This window comes from Wolffia australiana, chromosome 15 (genome assembly GCF_029677425.1).
Source record: "Wolffia australiana isolate 7733 chromosome 15, ASM2967742v1".
Lineage (NCBI taxonomy): Eukaryota > Viridiplantae > Streptophyta > Magnoliopsida > Alismatales > Araceae > Wolffia > Wolffia australiana.
The window spans coordinates 10,061,773-10,077,722 of record NC_135849.1 but is presented as its reverse complement, the minus strand read 5'-3'; positions in this window follow the sequence as shown (position 1 = coordinate 10,077,722).

Below are 15,950 nucleotides of genomic sequence, written 5' to 3'. Positions count from 1 at the left end.
GAGTTTGGCCATTGTGAGTTTGACCTGTGCCAATTGCGGTACAGGGCCGAATGATGAAGATTTTACTATCACAGGTGGCGATGGAGATGAGGCAGATACATGTAGATGAGTGGCGGAGGTGGAGGTGGACTATGTGATGGTGAAACCCTAGGCTATTGGACATGATAGTGTAGGAAAAAGGAAGAAAACAGGTGAGAAAGGGATGAAGATCACACAAAGCTTGTCAACAACACTTAATCGTTTTTTAGTATAACTGATCTATGGGACCAAATCTCACAAAGTTAGTATAATCAAAACTGAATCATTTTTTAGTGTTAATTTTTTAGTACAATGTGGATATGATATGTGATTTCTTGTAAAAAAATTAATAAAAAACATTTTCCATGTCCATACACTATATCTGTATAAATGCAAGCATGTGGAACAACATGAGCCATCGGATAATCTCTCTGTGCAATATGTATGCTGAACTTCCAGCACGTCATGCAATTTTAGGAAGACCAGAAAAGGTAAAAATATATATATTATTAAAAAGATTGAAACTATATTTTATGAGTTAATACAATTATTGTTTTATGAAATTATACCAGAAAAATTCGTAAAAATATCATAAAATAGCAAAAATTTTAATTTTATTCTAAAAATAATAATAAACCTACAAAAATATTTAAATAAATAAATTTTATATTTTTTGAGTCATAAATTTATTTTCTGTATGGATATAATCTCACAATTTTCATAAAATACCAGAAAATCAGAAATTCAGAATTTCATTCTAGAAATATAAAAAACCCCTATAAATATTTGAATAAAGTAGAAGATGTTTTTTATGATTTATAAAAACATTTTCTCAATTAAATTAATGTCATAAATTTTTTTAAAAAAATCTGAATTTGATTCAAAAATATAATGAATCATTTTAAGTCTCCATAGCATGCATTTATGATTATTTAAATAAATATAAACATTTAAAATATATGAAAGTATTATCAAAAATAGCATTTTTGGTGATAACCAGCTAGATCCTTTTAATTTTTTAAAAAAAAATTATTATCGATCCAAAGTACATAAATTTAATAACATACAATTATTGTATTGAAAGTATATATGCAAGTATATAATAGGAAATAAAAATAACAGTAATAATTTTTATTTTTTAGGAGATACATGTATACATGGTGATAATTTACTTATGATATTTATGGGATTATGCCTTATACACTGCATGATGTACATGAAAATTCTGATTATACACAACATGATGTACTTGAAAATATTTTCATCTTTTTCATGGATTATCCTAAGAATCTGAAGTCCATGTCTCATCAACAGGAGACCTCTCTTAGATTTCTCCATCCCAAACCCCTTTTGGTGATGGTTTTTATGTTCATGTATTTGGACCATCTTGAAGACCTTCTTGCCCTATCTCTGTATATATGTACTCCCAGTATGTATGTTGTTTCTCCCAAATACCTTCATGCAGAAGTTCTCTTACATATACTCTTTCATTAAATTTCTACATTATTCCAATTATTGGAGCATCCTGTACTTAAAGGATTATGAGAGTAACCATGCTACCACTGCTCTTTATATTTACATACTAGCTTGTTTCCATTCTTCATGAAGACATTAGATTTTATCACTTTATCAAAACCCAAGTTCTAACTTGGGAAATTTTGATCTAATCCATTATTGTAACCTTGCACCTTACACATCTTGGATGTATAACCTTTTAGGTTGTATCATAACAAACTTCTACATTTCCCAGATTTCATAGTAATGTTTTGATTCTATGTTGTGAAGGGCTTTATTCAACTTTATCATGGCATCTAGTAAGAACCTTTTTTCCATGAACATTGCCTCTATGTTTTTTAACTTTTCCATCAGCGTCAATATTTCATGATTGATACAATTACACGCTCTGGATGACATACCTTTTCTGAGGGTTTACCAAGTTCCAACCTAGGTTAGGTGCATGGACTAAATTTCAGAAACCATCTGTCCTCACTAATTTTCAAAGTTAGAATGAGCTCTTCATATGTTAGAGATCACCGTCTCCGAGATAGAGTATTTTGAAATGTATTTGAATCGCTATTTCTAATATTATGATTAACTTTTCTAGTTATCTCGACTAGACATATGTTATTTTTTTATACCTGAATAAGTTAAGGCACCAGTCCTCATGCAACTAGGTGGTGATGGTTTTGGATCATTTATTCTGAAAATAAGGTTGTGAAGATACATGTCTTCCAAGAATAAATTTTTTTTCCTACAGAACACCTTTTGTTCCTCAGGACGGTAGTAGTATCCATAATTTTTTTTTCGATATCCCTAAAATTTATATCTCTTAGTCCTTGACTCTATCTTATCTGAGTAATGCCTCATCTCGTGAGCCATAATTTATCATACTTGAAGTTTTTCTTTCTTCATTTATCATGACTCTTATGGTTTAGAATCTGATATTTTCTAGGTCAACAGTTCAGCTAATATATAGATATACTGAGCACATATACCCAAAGGAACAATAGAAGTATTAGGTAAACTAAAAGTATCGTGGATCACATTATACCCAAAAAAGTGAAATTATGCATGTTTTATGAGAAGCTGTAGGTTTAGTATCCATTTAATGATCATTGGAAACTTTTCAAAAGTCCATAATCTCAACTTCATATTATATTTTCCACAAATTTCATCCAATTTTTCTGCAACTAAAGTATCCTCATACATCAACTTTTTCAAAGAAATCTCAACAAGGTTTGACATGTAGTTAATCTGCTAATGACCTTTCAGAAATAGGATAAATTTTCTTTAGGAATTTAAATTAATAAAATTAGTTAAAGCCCTGTAATTTTATAAAATTCATAATTATAAGATAAATTTTGCTTCAAAAGAATTTTGTATGTAATTATCAAGAATGAATTAAAATAAGAAGCAACATATATGTGCATGAAGACTTAAATATCTATAAACTAAATGAGACCATAATATTTTTCACATGAATAAAATAAATTACAACTATTCTTTAAATATTTTATTGAATTTAATAAACATATTTTCTTTCAGTAAAATTTGGGAAGTGTTAGCTCAATGAACACCTGAGCAAAGTTATTGAATAACTAAGGATTATAAACATGTCTATTTTTGCCACAAAGAAACTTAAAGAATGCATTATCACATGAGTTTTGATAGAAGAGTAGTAACATGAAAAGCTTTCCATAAATTGCAATTATAGTGAGATTTAATACATTATTGATGATTATTGAATAAGTACAGATGAGTATACTACACTAGAATTTTTTTTAAAATTCCTTAATAAGCTTTTATTGCATAGTATAGAATAATAATATAAGTATTTATAAGAAAATAAATTCTGTATGGGACATTTTTTGGGTAAAATTCTGCGGCCCCAAATATGATGTTGAATGTTAAGGAAATTGACATTTTTTATTGATAATTTAATGAGACATATTATGTAATTACAAAGTTTATGATACAACAAGTCAACAACTTATAAAATGATATTCAGAAGGATAATTCTAAGTGCACCTGTCAATGCATCTTCACAAAGTCAAAGGTCATTAAGTAATTCAACTAAAGAAGTCATAAGTCCAAAGGAAATAAATCACTTAATAAATTTTTCTTAATGTGTGAAGCTCAATAATTACACAAATATATTATACAACAAATGTCACATATCACTATTTATTGTATGCATGATGGAGCACACAATAGTGTCAATATCAAGTATGAATGATTTATTTTTTACCTCAGTTATATTTATTTTATTTCATGAATGTTGTATACCCCATAATATTAATGATAAAATGTTATAGTAAAAGTGTGCCAGAACCGATTAGATTTGCGTTCAATATTTTATTCAGCTTCCGGATGATTATTTATGTATTGAATTTTTTTATTAGTGCTACTTTTGGTAAATGTATGATAAATCACTCACTAATGTCATCAAACTCCTAGCTTCATAAATTAACGGTATTAAAATTGGTAATTTTCAATTATTTTGAATTATATTTTGGAAGAGGTGATCGATGAATTTCATATTTTTTTCCAAAACTATATATTCCATGTTCTGATAAAATGTTATTTCTATGGGACAAAAATAATATAGATGTGGAAACCAAAAAATTAAGAGCAAATATTTTGATTTTTTACCCAGGGTAATTTATTTTATAATGTCTTAGGGTTTAAAAAAATTTCATGTTTTAGTGTTTGAAATCATGAAGTACCATGTAGTCCATTAAACTATTGGATAAATCATAATAAATCCTGGGAATATGTAGAAAAATTGAATTTATCCAGAAAAGTTTAGTAATTAGTATTTATTTTTTATAAAAAAGCATTTGACCATACATTTGACCATACAGTTAATAATTAGAATATTTTATATTTAAAATACTATGAACTAAATTTTATTATGTAACCTATGAGGCATTAAACTTTTATATGAGGAGTTATTTTGATAATGTATTTTCTCTCATGTCGAAACTTATCATTGAGAACATTATTTATGAAGTTCTTATATTGTGATGTAGTCGATTAAATGCATTATTTTGAATATTTTCATTGCATATATTGTTTTTACAAAAAAGGAAGGTGTCTAAGTTGATTTTTCAAGAAAAAAATGAAAAGGCAACATGAATCATATGATCTTTTAGCAATGTAATTACAAGATTGTTTGAATTGTAAAAGCATTTGAACTGAGGATTCAGATGGCTATTTACAAAGTGAGAAATCATTATTGTCTTTTGATGAGCTAAATGTCCCATTAAAATGATGTCCCATGTGAAAAAATTTGTTCATTCTTTTCTCTTCACCCATTTTCATTCTCCCCATTAGCATTCCTTGCTCTTTCTCAACTGTCTCCCATGATCTCTCTAACAATCTGACATTTTTGGTTGAATATCTGACTCTCATTCTCTCTCCCAATCTGATTCATTCTCTCTCATGGTTTGGCGGTGTCTATCTGGATCTCGTTATTTCTCTCTGGTTCTTATGACACAAACACACACTCTCTCTTTAGCTGGGGAAAAAAGAAGATGGAAATGCAAGAAAAGGGTTTACGGTTTTTAGTCCCTGGATTCTAAGAAAAAAGACTAGGGTTTCTTCCCTAAATTCACAGAAGAGAATATGATTCTTGCTTCCTGCAACAGTGATATCTGCAAAACTCTCGCAGTTCTTGTTCTATGATAACTCTCTCATGATTTTTAACCCTTTGAGTTTCTTGCTTTTAAGATAATTCTGTATGTTATTTCCTGGTTATTATTCTCAGTGATATTTCTCTGCATTACCGTCTCTGCAAATGCTCGAAGTGAATTGTTCTCTGGTTATTTCATTCTGATATTATCTTTCAAGAAATTGCGTGTCTGTGATCCGATGGTGGTTTTTTTTTAGTTGAATTATCAGCTTTAATTATGCTTTAAAGATATCATTGATTCAATATTAATATTATGATAATACTTACATTTTAGAAATATAAAATCAGAAAAATATGTTTCAAAGTTTCAAGCATCATCAATTTGATACTAATTTATATATGTAATTTACAATAACAAATAAATTAGTTCTTATTCCAAACTGTATACATGAGTGAACAGTAATTCTCATTATGTATTATTCTGTATAGGAAAACATTGCATCTCATTCACAAATTTATGATCATCATGAACTTTTAGTATATTCAGTATTGGATAGTTGATTCAAGTGTATGCATCAGAAAACATATGTTCTCATTCTGTAATTATCTACAATATTAAACACCAAATCTCACTCTGCAACTCTCTTCATTCTTGAACCTATTTTTTTCTGTAAATCTCTTCATTATTGAATCTGAAATATCCCTACTACTATATTCATCATTGAGTCGAAATCTCCTACGATTGTCATTCTTCAATCTCTCTGTAAAAGCAGTCTGCAGTATCAAGTAAATTATATCTGCAGATTCCTATCGCTTTAAATTTGATTAAAGATACATATGGATCAGAAATCTTATTTTGAAAGATTTATTTTCAACGCCAAGTCTCAGTTATGTGATAATATTCACATTTCTTATAAAATATTTTGGTACATTTTTCTCCAGTACTGGCTCATAACTCTATGTGAAACTCAGCAGTTTGAATTATTTCTGAAATTTCAGTTATTCAACTATCCACACTATTAGATATGATTTATCAATAATTCTGTTAAAAATTAAAGTGCCAACTCCTTAAGAAATGTTTGAAGAATTTTATGTACTAAAACAAGATAAAAATTTACTTTTTGAGAAGTCTTTGAAGCATCGAGGAGAAAACTATGATAGCTGTATCAAGGAATTACGACACTTACATTTCGGGTTGAAGCACTGAGGTCAAGAAGACCTATCTATGAGAATCTTAGATGAATATGGGAGACTAGGATTTTCAGAGACATGTTAACATTCTGAGGAAGAGAGGAGCAGTTAAAGGGGCTCATAGGGAAGAGTCAAAAGGAAGAATTGAAAACATCCCAATTCTATATATCTTGAGATATTTTATGATTGGATAGGGTGAAGTGTACAGATTGAATCTGTAACTTAGACGATCTCTTGGTTTTTGACTTATGATCGTATAAAATCTAAGGGACTCTATTCGGCTAGATGAAGTAACCAAGTAGGTTGGCTCCCAAAATAGGGTAAGAGGGGTATGTGTTATTCCATTAAAATCAAAATTGAATTTATAAAAAGATAAGAGGTGAAATTTAAAATGACTGATTCAACCCCCTTCATAAAGATTTAACGACCACACAGTCCCATGGTATTATACATATTCATATTGGAGAAATAATTTATGAATTTTTATTTCATGAAATACTATCAATTATATTATTTAGGAAAAAAATATTACTTAGGATTTTTTTCTAATTTTATGGAGTTAAATTTTGGGAGATTTTATACTATTTTCTAAAATTTATAAGGTTTTAAATGTATATTTTAGTGAAATAAATGGGACGTGAATACATCATTTTAAGACATGTATACTTTTGATATAAACAAACCAAATATCCCTGCACATATATATAGTAGTATGAATATTTTTATGGAATATAAATTTAAAAGTTCAGGCTTAATCAAATGATTTTTAATAACCCTAACTGCCAATCAGATGGATAATTTATGTCAATCTGCCCACTGGTAGATGATGTTTTACCACTAGATGACTGAAATACCTTCTAAAAGAGGTTTATCAGGTGATAAGCTATCTCATAAAATGATTAAAAATTACTCTCTTGCCCCAAAATTAGACTTCTCTCATAAAAGTATGATTTTTATTTCATTTCACTTTTAGAATAAAGTCACCAATAAAACCCTACTAAATGTTAACTTTGGGGAAAAATCTATACATTTTTTTGCATATGCAATTAAACAAAAACTCTATTTCTCACTCATATTCATTTTGATTATAATTATTATTTTGAGATTCGACTCAGGCACTACATAAAACCAATAAAAATGACAATGGGTTCTTACTCATCAACGAGTTTACTATATGGTACAATCAAGTTAATATTTTTCATATTTTGATCCTATCTTGATTTTTCTTATTCCTATTCCAGTCATCAAAGAATAAACGTTTTGTTTGATGGAATATAGGACAGAAAAATCAACATGAAAATATGAGAAAAACATAGGACATTATTCTTTTAATTACCATTTATTTTATATTTGACATTCTGGGAGGCACCAGAACTTTCAATTGTATTTACAACTGAAGAAGAAAAACCAAAGTCAAGGAAGTAAACTTGACATCCTAAAAAATTTAAAAAATAGAACATGTGCATTATCTTGGTTTATGTCTTTGATGAAATAAATTTTAGGTTGCTTAACTTTTGGTTTAGAATTGGGTTAATCAAAAGTGTTTTAGGTTTTCTCCACAGGGAACAAATATTAGGAAAACAATCTATTTTAATATGGTAATTAGTGGGTGAGAAGTGAAATCTTATCAAATAAGAAATAAAAAGAAATATTGCTGATGATCATATGAAAAAGGTATTAAGTAGGGGCTGGTTATGTGATAACATCATAATAAACATATAAGTATCATAAATTTTACTTAATTCTATTCAATATCCATGTGATCATGGATTACCATGATTCGATTCACACTTATAACATTATTCCACTTTCTTTTTTGGGGAATTTTTCCAATTTTTTTTATCTTCAGATTCATTGAGAACCTCATTTTAAACCTCATTTTAACATTTTTTCATGGGTTTTAGCTTTACTTTACTTCTCCCCCAACATGGGTCATTTGTTACCAATCATTTCGGAGCAGGCCATGACGACATCATCTTTTTCAAATTGCTACACCAGAAATTTGGGTTCATAATATTTTTCAAATGGCTTACAAATAATAATAACAAAAATTAAAATCCTTACAAGCACAGAGCACGTTAGAGTTAAATTCATATTATATTGTACATTCTAAAGATATATAGGAATTAAAAATATTTTAATTCAAGAAAAATACTAAAAATCTCAATATGTTTATGTAAAGGAAATAAAATAATTATCCTACTAGATTTAAATGATATTAATTCTGTAGAGTATTTTTGGGAAGTTTGAATGAATTTCTAGTAGGAAGTACGAATGAGATCTAATTAAAACGCCTAAGTTGACACTTAAATATCAATAGGTGATGATTGATAGCAGAAACCCCACATGGTGTGCATGAAGTGAGTGGAAAAGAGTGGGATTTGTGGAGCACTACCACTGATTGCACCAGAAATTAATTCCATAAATGGTTGTATAAGTTGTGGAACAAAGCGAAAGTTTTGAGTGACTAATGTGGATACACACCAGAGAAGGGATGAGGTTGTGGTGGGGTATTTAAAGGTGTGGAAATAGGCTATCCTTCAGGAAGATGTACTAGCAAAAATAATTCAGACTAATGTGGATACACACCAGAGAAGGGATGAGGTTGTAGTGGGGTATTAAAAATAATTCAGCTAAAAAGAGAGAGAGAAGATTACACTAATGTTGTGGTCATGTGCCCAATGGGCCAAGTAGTGGCTGATGATTTCATGTTATTTCCACCATCCTCTCTTGATGACTCAAGAATAGTCCTAGATAAGATTTTTAATGAGAAAAGCACTCCACCAACTTAATCGAGGAAAAAAATCTATGGGTGCCTTCCTTTTACATTGATAGGGGGTCTATGTATATACCAGACACCATGGATGGATAAGGAAGAGAAAGACATAGCTACCCCTAAACTTTCAGTCCAAAACTCTACATCCTTTGATAAAGCATTTTCAATTTGAAAATTTATGGAACATTTAATATTGTTTTCTCCTCCTCGATCTTTGTCATGGATTACTAATAAACTAGAAATTCAGGTTAATTTAATCATTTAAGTTTTCGGATTCATAAATTCTTACGTGGAGCTGAATTTAGTTTTTTGGTCTTCTCGTTGGAACATGTAGGCATACTCCTTGCTTCTGGGGATCTTGATCCGAAGCTCGAGTATGGTACGTGCACCCTTTTCTTTTATACCATGATGAACCAATTGATTTAACGTAGGCATCACCTTTGGATAACCTTCAAAGCCTTCTCCCTTTCCCCTCTAACTTGTTGTTACTCCTGATCTGAAGCACCCTTTTTCCAGTCGTCAAAACTAAATAAGGCCATCATGGACCAAGATCCAAATGGATCACTCTTGTTTGGAGGTAATTCCTAAGGAAAAGAAAAGGTGACTTCCGAATCAGGGACAATAAATAAACTATCAACCAAATAAATTTTATGTCGAAACAACTCTGGCATAATATTATAATTTATATTATGATCAATGGGTAAGGGTCTAATCCATAGGAAGAAATTATTGAATACATAAATTTAAACTTTCATTTCTATTTCTAAGATTTTTTGTATATTCAAGATATTAATATATTTTTCTAAAATTAAACTAGTGAAAATTAAACAAAAATATTTCTAATATGATGATAAAATAATTTCCTTAATTAACCTGACTTATTTTAAATTTATAGATTAAATATGTGGATTGATAAATTAAAGAAGATATTTTAAAATAAAACATCATAATTAATTATAACTAAATACCTTAGCCAGTGCTTTGGCATGGTCGGATGATGATAAATAGCAATATCACAAATGTGTGGAGGAGATGTACCGATTTTGATTGCGACAGAGATGTGATGAACCAGAAATTGGGGTTAAATATGTCGCTTAAGGCTTCAGGTTTGTGCAAAAAAATTTATTTTCCTCACAAGAGTAGATAAAGAGTCAAATCCATATGGCGAAACTAATGAATAAGTGAATTTCAATTTTATGTTTTGTTTTTTGGATTTTATATTTATTTTAGGAATTAAAAAAATTAATGAAAAAAATGATGAAAATTAATTATAAATTGATTAGAATGGGCATGATCGATATGGTTCAACATGAGAACCAAAATAAGACCGGAAATTCCAATCAGCCCTAGAAAAAGGGGGAACCTCCTCTGAAGATTGATGTATAAGTCTAAATCTTAATTTACGAATTTTGAAGAATTTAATACATGTTCAGGAGTCAAAAATAATAAGAAATAGATGGACAAAGGTATACATGGAAAGTATATTTTTTTCAGATGCATAAAGTAAATGAAAATTGTATTTTAGAATACATATTACTAAATCTCAATTTTATTTTCTGTCTGGTTTACCCTAAACAAGAAGTAACTGGTATGTTAAGTGTTACAGGGGCATTTTAGTAAATGAAAATAAAAATAATAGTGAGGATTTTCAAATTTTAGAAATAGGCACAAAATAGAAAAGGTGGTCTTGGCGCTTTGCAATCTTGGTGATTTGGAGATCTTGGCGCTTTGCAATCTTGGCGATTTGGAGATCTTTGTGCGTTTTGCACTCTTGGCGTTTTGGTGATCTTGGCGAGCTGCACTCTTGGCATTGTTGCAATCTTGGTGATCAGAAAATCTGCACTCATGATCTGGCTTGTGATCTCAGCGTTCAAAATCTCATCACTTAAGATCTGGTTTGCCATTCTGTTATTCACAATCTGGTTTGCAGTCTCATTACTCGCGATCTGATTTTCAATCTCGTCATTCACAATCTGGTTTGCCATCTCATTATTCACGATCTGATTTTCAATCTCGTCATTCACAATCTGGTTTGCAATCTCGTCACTCATGATCTGGTTTGAAATCTTGACACTCACGATTGGTTTTGCAATCTTGGCATTCTCTCTCTGATCGACGATCTTGACTCTCTTCCTCTTGCCTCTAATTTCAACTGTCTCAATCTTACTTTTGCATTTTCGATTGCATTGTTTTTTCTCACTGGCACTGCTGATAGAGAGAGAGAGAGAGAGATCTAGATCTCAGTTTTCTTTTTCTGTCGTAAGTTTTTTAAAAAACTGAAGAAAGCTTGGTTACCTTCTGACATTGCTGATAGAGAGAGAGAGATATCTGGATTTTGTTTTGTTCTCCTGTTGCAGAGTTTGAAATCTGAAGAAACATTGATCACCTGCTGACATTTCTGTTTGAGAAGCTGTTGAACGTCATTGAGCATCAGATATCCTAAAATCGTAAACAATCAAAATCGGATCAGATAAATTTGTAGTGCTCTTGTTTGTATGTTTGTTGCAGGTTGAAGCAGGTTGATTGACAAGGTATAAAAATATTTTTAGTATTATTGAAATACATCTTGTTGAACTTTATCACGCATCTTGAGATTGATACATTGTGCTGAATTTAAATTTTGTAAACAAATTTGCCATCTTAAGAACATTATCAAAAAAAGCAGAGAAATCTTGCCTAAAATTTAGATATCTACAGTATTATGGAAATTACCTTGACTCATATCTGACATCAAGAAATCTGATACTCAAATTAGTCGTTGTGGTTATCAAATTAGATACTGTCATTTTTAAATCTGTGTGTGAAAGACATTGACCGTTGGTTGAAATTACATAATAAGGATTGACAATTATTCATCTTCCAGAGAAAATTTTTATATCTTAATTGGAATACTTTTACTTTCTAAGCTAACCTTTCAGGAAAATTGAAGCATACACCAAAGAATAATCTCATTCACCCTCCCCCACTTAGACCATTCATAGTGTAATAATTCAACATTCTCAACAGTCTGGTCTGTCCGATCAGACAAAAATTTGATCAGAATGCCCTTTCCTAAAATAAATCTTCATCAACACTTTAGAAACCAAGATATAAAGTTTCATCATCATTCCCATCTGTTTACCCTAAATGTTTTCATTTTACATCACTTTCCCTCTCTATCCACCCATATTTTCTACCATTTTCTCTCCCTCGAATCCAAATTTTTCTGACTCTAAATCTTTCAATATATATCTAGTATCTTCACCTAAATTTTCACTAAAAAATTAAGCCATTTAATCTTTCCTATTTGCATCATGTTTCATCATTATTCAAATCACATTCAAACTGTAGACTGTTTTTGGGGAATCCCTCCCATTCCAATGTCCAGACTTAACCAAATTTTGGCTAGGTCGAGGGCACTCTACAAGTTCCCTCTGACCAGTACATCACTCTGACCCCACGCCCAAAGCACAACCAAAATATTTTCTATTTACAACTAAAAGACATTTATTATTAAAAGAAAAAACACAAATATGAAAAGCATATTTATTTTTATATTATTTTAGCCTTCAAATAAATTTAATAAAATTTATCAAAATATTATTTATCATTCCAGTCATTTTTCTTTGAATTCCATTCTATTAAAGTTAATTAAAATATTATTTTTTATAAAATTTAATAAATTTAGGACTAAATATGTTACATAATTTTAATCACTTTCCTTCCTTTCTGCTTGAAAAGAAATTATATAAAATCCCATAAAACTCCTTAAAATATATTTTTGGTATTATTTATTTCATTTCCAAGCTTAGGAAAATTCTGATATTTAATAACAACCTACTTCTGGACCGACTCCTTACGTACCCTACATTTTTAATAAGTTATTTTATGAAAATATTATGATAAATAGTATCACTTAAATATAAATTAAAGAAAAGGTATAAAGCCCTAGATTTGAACTTATCAGTAACCATTCTCACTTGATTTAAAGTTTGTTTGGAGGCCACACACAGGAAAAAATTCAATGCCCCTCTTTTCTTCACTTCAGACCTTTTTAGGCAAGATTTTGACTATGCTTAAGAGCCACTTTGAGATTAGATATCAGAACATATACCCCTGTGGATTGACAAGGTATTTTTCCATAGAAAAAAATCAAGTTATGACTAAAGCAAAAGTTCCCAGTTTCATAAATTCATCTTATTATTGGGTATCTGTGTGGTGTCTAAATTAATATGAATAGCTTGAAAGGCCTAGAATTATGAAATAACATCCTCAGAGATAGAATCTGGTTTAAAACTGTATTGTTAAGGAAACAGAGTAAATTTTCTCATGAGATTAAGAACTCATGACTTGTAAGAGTATTTCACTAATAATAACAAGAAATTTCATAAGTTCTTCACGGCATATATAGACAAGAGGATAGTATTTCACCTCATTTGACTTTAATCATTATCCTTTTACCTAGAATGTAAGAGTATTTCACTAATAATAACAAAAAAATGTTTCACTTCTCACACTCATTTGTATATTCTCATCTTCAGATCCATTTTTTCATATCCGCATAAATCACCATTAATCCCTAAACCAGAATCTCCGATCACAGCTTTGATTTCCTCATATACACCCTTTACATTCCGTCCATCTGCATATTGATGCACTTTAAATACATGGAGGGTGCTCTTTAGAAAAAGAACTCAAAGAATGTATCTGCTTTAATCTCTAGAGTATTTTTTAATAAATAGAAACATGGTTGATTCAGGTCCCAACTATGAAAGGGGTCTCAAGGTAAGGCACGTTGGACATCTTTTGAATATGAGCTACCAGTCTGAATCACAATAATCCAAAGAGTGTTGGCTCATATGTAGCATTAACTACATGAAGATTACTCACTCTGTGATTCTAAAAACATTATAAATATTATTGCATTATCAGAAGCCTTTAAATCATATATCAAGTCCTAAAACACATTGTAAGTTGGCACCTCATGAGTCGGCTACTTGATGTTGGGTTATATCAATCTAATATATATTGATAATTATTGGCTAATTATATTATACACTAAATATTTTCCTGAGTCAATAAATAGAACAATGCATGGATCTAGAGGTTCACACGCAGAAGTTTCATTGTAGATCAAAGTATATATTTTTCTAAGGGCATTTTAAAAAAAGGAACCAAATTTGTAGGTGTGATACAACCATGAAAATTTTTCTTTAGGCATAACTCGGTCTGGAATTTGAGCAGTTAAAAGGAACTTGGTTGATGAATCAAAAGGTAATGGATTCTACATAGTGTTTTGGCTTTTTCTTTCTGAATGTTCAATTAGGTTTGTCTTTTCTAATATTGTGTGAATGTCATCTCAGGCGTCAACCATGGCCGAACCCACCAATGGACAATTACATAAAATTAATTATACTGTGTTAGATAATTTATTATTAGTGGCATGATAATTCTATAAATGTAAGGTTAAATTGTATAAATTTCATGCAAAAGCCATGTTATTTGAAACCCCACTTAGCTCAGTTTTAGTCACGTGTGGTCATTATGTTGTCTTGAATCTTATTTTATTCATTTACATGGGTTCATTTATAGGAGTAAGATTTATAAATGCATGTCTCTAAGCAAATAACACACTAAATGTATACCTTAGAGGATTTTATGTTTTTGGTGATAACATCAAATTAAGTTAACAAAAGTGTACTTTATTCTTGTCATTTCTATTAATTTTCATGTTTGAAAAGGTGTTTTACCATTTAGAGTTAAAATTATAAAAAAAGTAAATTATTGTATATAATTGATTTAGGAGAGTAACCCCATGTGAATCATTAGAGTCAACAAAAGTTAAATGTTGAGATTAGGATGAAAATGGGAGAAAAATAAGAACTTTATCCGCTAACTGGACCAAAAAGGGAAACTCAAGCCATGGGGTGAACCTAAAAAAGTGGTCCAACACAAGAAGTTTATTTTTTTAGCTCATTTGAGCCATTATCATGAGACAGGTCAAATAAAGGCAAGAATTGTGGGATTAACTCACAATTCAGTTTTGTAAAGGCTACTTCTGAATTTTGATTAGCAAGAGTGTGGATAAATTGGATGTCAACATATTTTAACCCTCCAAACCTTTGTAATTAAATCCACGGGCTGAGAGAGTTAGGGAATTGTACTTAAATTTATGATTGGTGGAGTTCTGCTCCCAACATGCATTAACGGCCTGGTAAACTATACTATTTGGTATGTTCTTGTTCTACAAGAGTGTGAGAGAAAATTCAATTTTGGTCACAATTTTTAGATAAAAAAAACCACTCAGTCTTCTAAGTAAGTGACAATGAGGTTTGTTTGACCTCTATTCTTTTTCATTATTTTCTGTAGGTAAACATTCCGTTGGATAACTAGATGATAATTTTCAAATGTCAAAAACCCATAAATAATTTTATTATGTGGCAACAGTCACAGAGCCCTTCATCCACGACTCATTGACTTCCAGCTTTTTCATTCATCAAGGTGCAGTCACTCTCAATTTCTTTCCCAATTAACTCAATTATCCACAAAATCTGCTGCTGGAGCACCAGCAAATGGCATTAAAATTTATTTTGATTGATTTCTTGTTCTAAAAATTCCCAGATTTCCATAAAATTGTATTCAATCAGTAGAAGCTTGTTTTCAAATAAAATAAGTAGTTGCGCACATGTTAAATTAGTTTTTTTTCATTTTAACAGATTTCTTCTTACAAAATATCTGTAAAATCCAAATCTATATATATAATATTTTTAAATAATTTTAATATATTTAAGATTATAAATAATTTAAGGCCTTATTGCCCTGCACTAAAAAAATATTATAATTTTTTTAATA